General features: G+C 37.6%; 1 pseudogene; it reads left to right on the plus strand.

The window, feature by feature from the left end:
- The first annotated feature begins 445 nt into the window (after window positions 1-445).
- On the plus strand, window positions 446-4,196 carry LOC100725250 (high mobility group protein B2-like; annotated as a pseudogene).
- The last annotated feature ends 2,885 nt before the right edge of the window (window positions 4,197-7,081 follow it).

The following is a 7,081-nucleotide window of genomic DNA, read 5'->3' on the forward strand; positions in this document are numbered from 1 at the left end:
TCCATTGAAATCTGGCAAAACTGTTAGAATGAAACTGAAGACAGACTTTCAGACCTTGAGGAAGGATCACAAGTAGTGCTCATGAAAGGAAAGATCTCTTGAAAATAACAAAAGATTAGCAAATAACAATCAACAGTTGTGGGACAGGAGGAAAATCGGAACTCCTGAGATCCAGCCATGGTGGGATTCAGGCAACTTATTCACCCACCCTCTTGGTAAGCGCCTGCAGCCTGGGCCTGGAGGAGAGCCAGCGCTCCCGAGATCAGGCCATGGTGGAACTCAAGCAGCTTATTCATGCGCCCTCTTGGTAAGCACTGGTGGCGTGGGCCAGGAGGAGAACCAGCGCTCCTGAGATCTGGCCATGGTGGGACTCAGGCAGCTTATTCACCCACCCTCTTGGTAAGCACCCCAGCGAAGGCCAGGAGGATAACCAGCACTTGCGAGAATGACCATGGTGGGACTCAGGCAGCTTATTCTTCTGCTTCTTGGTAAGCACCTGCAGCCTGGGCCAGGAAGAGAACCATTACCTGTGAGCCTACTGCCACACAGGCTGAAAATCAAGCACTCTTCCCCCTCTCTCCCCCTCAGAGCTACTGGGGATAGTTGTCTCAGCATCTCTTGGGAGGATGACCATATGCAGTATAGCAAATATGGGGGATTTCCTTCTATCTTCTGTTTGAAAGCAAAGGTTGTTTTCACTGTTTTGTTTTGTTATGTTTCTTTTGCTCTATTCAGTACTCTCAATTGGTTTTATAATGTTCTATATTTGGTTTGATTTTGCTATACCTAATTGACTGAACAACTATTGTGAAGTTAAAGAGATATACCATAGTACCTATTACTACTCTCCCAGTATCCTACTGTGAAATCCCGTACCAATTTCACTGCATTGTCTTGATTAGCTTTGTTCTGTCTTGTGCTGTTACATTTTTACTACTTTCAAAATAAAATTTTTAAAAAAGTCTTGGGTCTTTCCATGAAGCAAGCCCCACCATGCTGATTGCTAAGACCCTCAACCAGAAGAAAAACCATGCTTTCCCATGAAGCAAGCTCTGCCATGCTGATCAGAAGGAGCCTCACCTAGAAGAGAAGCCATGAGCCAGCTGGTACGCACAGGCTGTAAAACCAGAAGAGCACTCCACCCCCACACTGATTTGCAGGACTCAGAGTGAGATGATAGCAACTAGGGGAAGGGAATAGCATTGTCCTTGTATTGTTTGGTTGACTCTGCGGGCCTGGGACTGGTGGTCTAGGCATCTACTGGGAGGATGGCAGTGTTCATTGTGTCAACTATAGGGGATTGCTCCCTGTCTTGTTTTTGAAATCCAATGTTTTGTTCCACTTTACTGTTTTATTTTATCCTGTGTCTCCTAACCTGAGTGACTATTTTGAAGAAAACAATGTGCAGTATTGTTCTCACTGTTTTGTTTTGTTCTGATTTACTGTTTTGTTTTATTCGGTGTTATGTTTTGACTAGTCTTGTTCTGTTTTGTTTGGTTTCGTTTTGATATGCCTGATGGTATGGACAATTATTGTGAAGATACCAAAATATATTATGGTGGCCATTGTTGATTTCCTATTAAAAAAATTAACAGTTGAAAGACAATGCAAAGAAAAATAATATACGAATAATTGATGTCAATGAAAAAGTAAGAGCCAACACAAATGACACAAACAAATTTTGCAGAACTAATAGAAAATTTTCAAAGTATGGAGAAAGAAAATGACATACAGATAAGTGAGGCATATAAAACTTGAATTAGCTATAATCAAAATAAATCTACACACAGACATATAAAAATCAAGGTCCCAGAAATTCAGAAACAAGAACAAAATATTAAAAGTTGTTAGAGAAAAAAACTCAGAACACCTATAATGAAAGTTCATCAGAATCATGCCAGACTTCTCAATACAAACTCTATAGTCAAAAAGAGCTTGGAGTGAAGAATTTCAAGTTCTGAAAGAAAACAGCTTCCAACTCAGATTGAATTGATGTACCCTGCAAAATTGTCTTTCAAAATTAATGGAGAAATAAGATACTTCAATAACAAAGAACAACTGAAGTAATTATGGCTACCAAACCAACCCTAGAAAGAGTATTAAAAGACATACTAGATAGAGATAAAAGTGACCACAATTCCAGGAATAACCAACAGAAACCACCAATCAGCAAGCAATCAAACAGGGGTAAAGTATGGAACCAACAATAGAAAAATAACATGACAAAGATAAGTCAATACATATCAGTTATAACTATTAAATGTAAACATCCTCAGTTCACCAATCAGAAGAAACAAACTTACAGAATGGATCAAAAAACAAGATTGAACAATATGTTTTATGCAAAAAACACATGTAACTCAAAAAGAAACTCATAGACTGAAAGTCAAAGGATGGGAAACAATGCTCCATGTAACAGGAACACAGAAAAAATCAGGAGTAGTTATTCTGTTTGCAGACAACATCAACTTCAAACTAAGAATGAGCAAAAGTGATAAAGAAGGTCGCTATATACATACTAATGGAAAATTCAAGAGGGAGAGAAGACAATCAAAATATATATGTACCAAATACAGAAGCACCCAACAATATAAGACAAATATTACTAAACATGAAAACCAAATAAACAATAACACAGTTGTAATGAGGGGCTTTAATACCCATTGTCACAAAGAAATAGACCAACTAGACAAAAAATCAGCAGAGAAATAACAGAACTGAATCATATCTGTGAAAAAATGGGCTTAGAAATTTGGTGTTCCATCCAACAACATCAGAATACACCTCCTCTGCTGCATATGAGACATTTTCTAAAACAGACTATATACTAGCCCATAGAACACGTGTATGTAAATGCAAAGAAATTGAATCTCCCTAATGAACATAGACACAAAAATACTCAATAAAATACTAGAATACTAAAATAGTAGTAAATCATCAAGAAGATTATACATGACCAGCTAGGATTCATTCCATGAATTCAGGGATGATTCAACAAAAGCAAATCAATAAACATAATACACCATATCAACAGAACCAAAGGCAAAAATAACATGATCATCTCAATAAATGCAGAAAAAGCTTCTGAGAAAGTCCAACACTCATTCATGTAAAAAAAAAAAACCTGACAAAATAATCTTTACCTCAGAATAATCTTTAGCTCAATATGATAAAAGCCATGTATGACAAATCAACAGCCAGCATCATACTAAAGAGACAAAAACTCAAATATTTCACTCTAAATTCAGAAACAAGACAAGGATGTCCACTATCACCAAGCTTATTCAATATAGTTCTGGAAGCAGTAGAGCAGTTACACAAGAGAGAGACATAAAAGGAATAAAGATAAGAAAAGAAGAAGTTAAATTATCATTATTCAAAGATGACATGATGCTCTACATAGAAGACTCCAAAATCTCTACCAAAATAAGAAAATTTAGTAATGTAGCTCAATACAAAGTCAACACTCAAAAATCCATAGCAAAGTAAATAGGTTCATGCCAGAGCCCCAGGAAGGAAGCATCTTAGTCAGACTTGGCCTCTCCGTGGGACTCTGAGAAAAATCTCACACCAGGTCACACCACCATGGACAAGGGATACCCCACATGAGGAGCAGAAGAAAAAGCACCCCAACTCCTCAGTTAACTTTGCTGAGTTCTCCCAGAAGTGCTTGGAGAGATGGAATGTCATTCTGCCAAGGAAAAGATGAAGTTTGAAGATATGGCAAAGAGTGATAAATCTCACTATGACAGGGAAATTAAACATTATGGGCCTCCCAAAGGAGTTGCTGAGAGGAAAGAAGAAAAATCCTAATACTCCCAAAATACCACCATTTTCCTTCTTCCTGTTTTACCCTGAACATCACCCAAAGATCAGAAGTGAATACCCAGGCCTGTGCATTGGAGATGCTGCAAAAAAAAAAAAAAAAAAAAAAATGGGTGAAATGTGGTCTGAGCCGTCAGCCAAAGATAAAAACCATATGAACAAAAAGCAGGTAAACTAAAGAAAAATATGAAAAGGATATTGCTGCATACCAGGCAAAGGGCACAAGAAGTGAAGGAGGAAAGAATGGTCATGGCAGGCCAACAGAATCAAGGAAGAATGAACCAGAAGATGAGGAGGAGGAGAAGAAAGAGGAAGACGGGGAGGAGGAAGATGAAGATGAAGAAAAGCGGCTGTCCTGTGATGGCATGTGAAGTATATGTGTGCTCAGGCAAGTGTTTTGCTGAGAATGTGAATTCAAGTGCAGCTCAACATTAGATTAAGTATAAAAAAGTACAGATTTTGTACAGCTTATATAATTCTTTGTATAAAAGCACGTTTTTAAAAATTCAGGTTATAGCTTTTTGAGGGTCTACTATAGTTAGATTTTAAAGTTTTTATGTTTAATGGTCTTAACTATTTAATGATTTTTTTCATGTGTATGGTAGCACAGCAAATGTGCAGGAACTAGTATCAATAATAAGGTTTGGATTTTTTAGGATATTGCATTTTGGTTTTTTTAAGATTGTAATAAAAAATCAATAGCATTCCTGTATACACACAACAAACTCACTGAGAGAGAAATTAGAGAAACAACATCTTTCACAATAGCATTCAAAAAAATGAAATGCTTAGGAATCGATCTAACAAAAGAAGCAAAAGATCTATTCATCAAAAATTAAAATACTCTGATAAAGGATCTTGACGAGGATATCAGAAAATGGAAAGACATTCCTTGTTCATAGATAGGACAAACCAACATTGTGAAAATGGCCATACTTCCAAAACTGTTATACATATTTAATGCAATCACAAGAAACATACCATTAGCATACCTCACAGACTAGAGAAAACATCCCTAAAATTCATTTAGAAACAGAAGAGACCTAGAATAGCAAAAGCAATCCTTGGTAACAAAGGCAAGGCAGGAGGCATCACAATCTATGACTTAAAATTATAATACAAAGACACTGTGATAAAATAGGCATGGTTTGGCAAAACAATACACCTGAGGATCAGTGGAACAGACTACAAGATGCAGACCCAACTACAAACACTCAGCCACCTTATTTTGACAAAGGGACATAACATGTTCACTGAAAGAAAGATAGCTTCTTTAATAAGTGGTGCTGGAAAAATTGCCTTTCCATATGCTGAATACTAAAACTAGACCCATGTCTGTCACCATGCACTAAACTAAACTCAAAGTGAATCAAAGATTTAAATATTAAAATAGAAGCACTAAATCTACTGGAAGACAAGATAGGTAGAGATCTATTGGAAGATAAGGCAGAGTTCATGAAACACAAACTGCATGGGAAGTGCTTCAAATGAATTAATAAGTGGGATCTCATCTTATTAAAAATTTTTATTCATCAAAAGAAATCACCAATGGAGTGAAAAGACAATCCACAGAGTAGGAAAAAAGTTCTACCCAACTGTCTCTTAGACAAAGGACTTCTATCCAGAACATGTAAAGAACTGGAAACATCAAACCCCCAAATTCAAAGACTCAATCCAAAAATTAGCATCTGAGATGTATCCACACTTCTCATATGAAGAAATACAAATAGCAAATAAATACATGAAAAAATGTTCAACATCACTGGTAATTCAAGAGATATAAATTAAAACAACGCTGAGATTTCATCTCACCCCAGAAAGATTGGTCATCATCCAGAAATCAACCAATAACAATTGTTGACCTGGCTGTCAGGAACCCTTCCTGCTTGCTGTTGGCGGGAGTAGAGACCAATGGTTAAGTTCATTACTTCCACTACAATACTTTTTCTCAAGTTACAAAACGGGGAAAGGTGGGACATGTTCAACAGCATTGTTTATATGCTCTTAAAGCTATGAGAGTCTCACACACCTTAAAAACTGATACTGGCTTTTCTTACATAAATAGAGACTTATCTTTCTTTTTTCTGTTTGTGGTATTAAGCACAGAAATTCCTTATAATCATCAAGGGCAGGCAACTATAGAGAGAGCACACCTATCATTTTAAAACTCAAATAGGGGAAGTACAGTTGCCTTCACAAGCACAATTAGACCTTGCTACTTTCATTTTAAATTCTTTGAATGCACATACAGAAAGTAAATGTGCTCCTGCTGAACTTCATTGGCAGCCAGCTTCTGTTTCCAGCTCTCCACATACTCAAGTGTTATGCAGTAGTAACTAGATGGGTACCTGGGAAGGCTCCTTGCTACTAATAACATGGGGATGAGGTTATGTTTGTGTTGATGGATCAACAGTGTGGCTGCCATCCAGAAATATGCAACCATGGAGAGAGGTAAACAGTGAGACCCTGGTGGTACCAAAATATTTTCATTGCCATGACGGCTATCATAGTCTGCACTGTATGTATAACCCCCGTGACAGGACAGGAGTATTGGGCATATATGCCTAATCCCCCCTGTTCTTTGAATGGGAGATCAAATTGAAAATCTGCAACTATAGGGACTGGGGATTTAGCTCAGCAGCATAAGCACCTGCCTTGCAAACAGGCAGTTGTGAGTTCAGTCCCTGGTACCGGAAAACAAACAAACAAACAACAACAACAAAAAAAAAGAAAATCTGCAACTACAACAAAGCTTTATGTGCCACTAAAATACTGTTGTACCCCAAAAACGAGACCCCAAAATGTTGTCCAAAAAACGGGGCAAGATGTCTTTTTAAAGAAAAACAAGAGTTTTTTTAAACTGGCACCAGCGACACAGTGCAGTTGGAGTGTGCAAAGCTGTGTAGCTGGGTTAAAATTTGAACAGACTTTTATAGAGAAAAAACCACAAAATAGGGGGAACAAGAATGGGGAAGACTTTTGTTCTCCTCTGCTTGAGGGCAGAGAAGTTTCACCCATTGGTCAGTGGTCAGCCATTTCCTTCTTTACAGGAATTCACAGCCCTTTGTCTACTAATTTTAGGATCAACTATCTTTTACAAAAGGGGAACAAAGGTTGAGAGGAATATAGGTAACTCGAAATCAACTGATTCCAGGAACAACTGTCCACAAAGGGAACAAAGGTTAACACAGCAAACAGGTTACAGGATGATGGTGCATACAGAACAGTATGGTGGCGCTTTAGTATAACAAATACC

Source organism: Cavia porcellus, unplaced genomic scaffold (genome assembly GCF_034190915.1).
Source record: "Cavia porcellus strain 051 isolate PalLab524CR breed Dunkin Hartley unplaced genomic scaffold, mCavPor4.1 scaffold_25, whole genome shotgun sequence".
In the NCBI taxonomy this organism is placed as follows: Eukaryota; Metazoa; Chordata; class Mammalia; order Rodentia; family Caviidae; genus Cavia; species Cavia porcellus.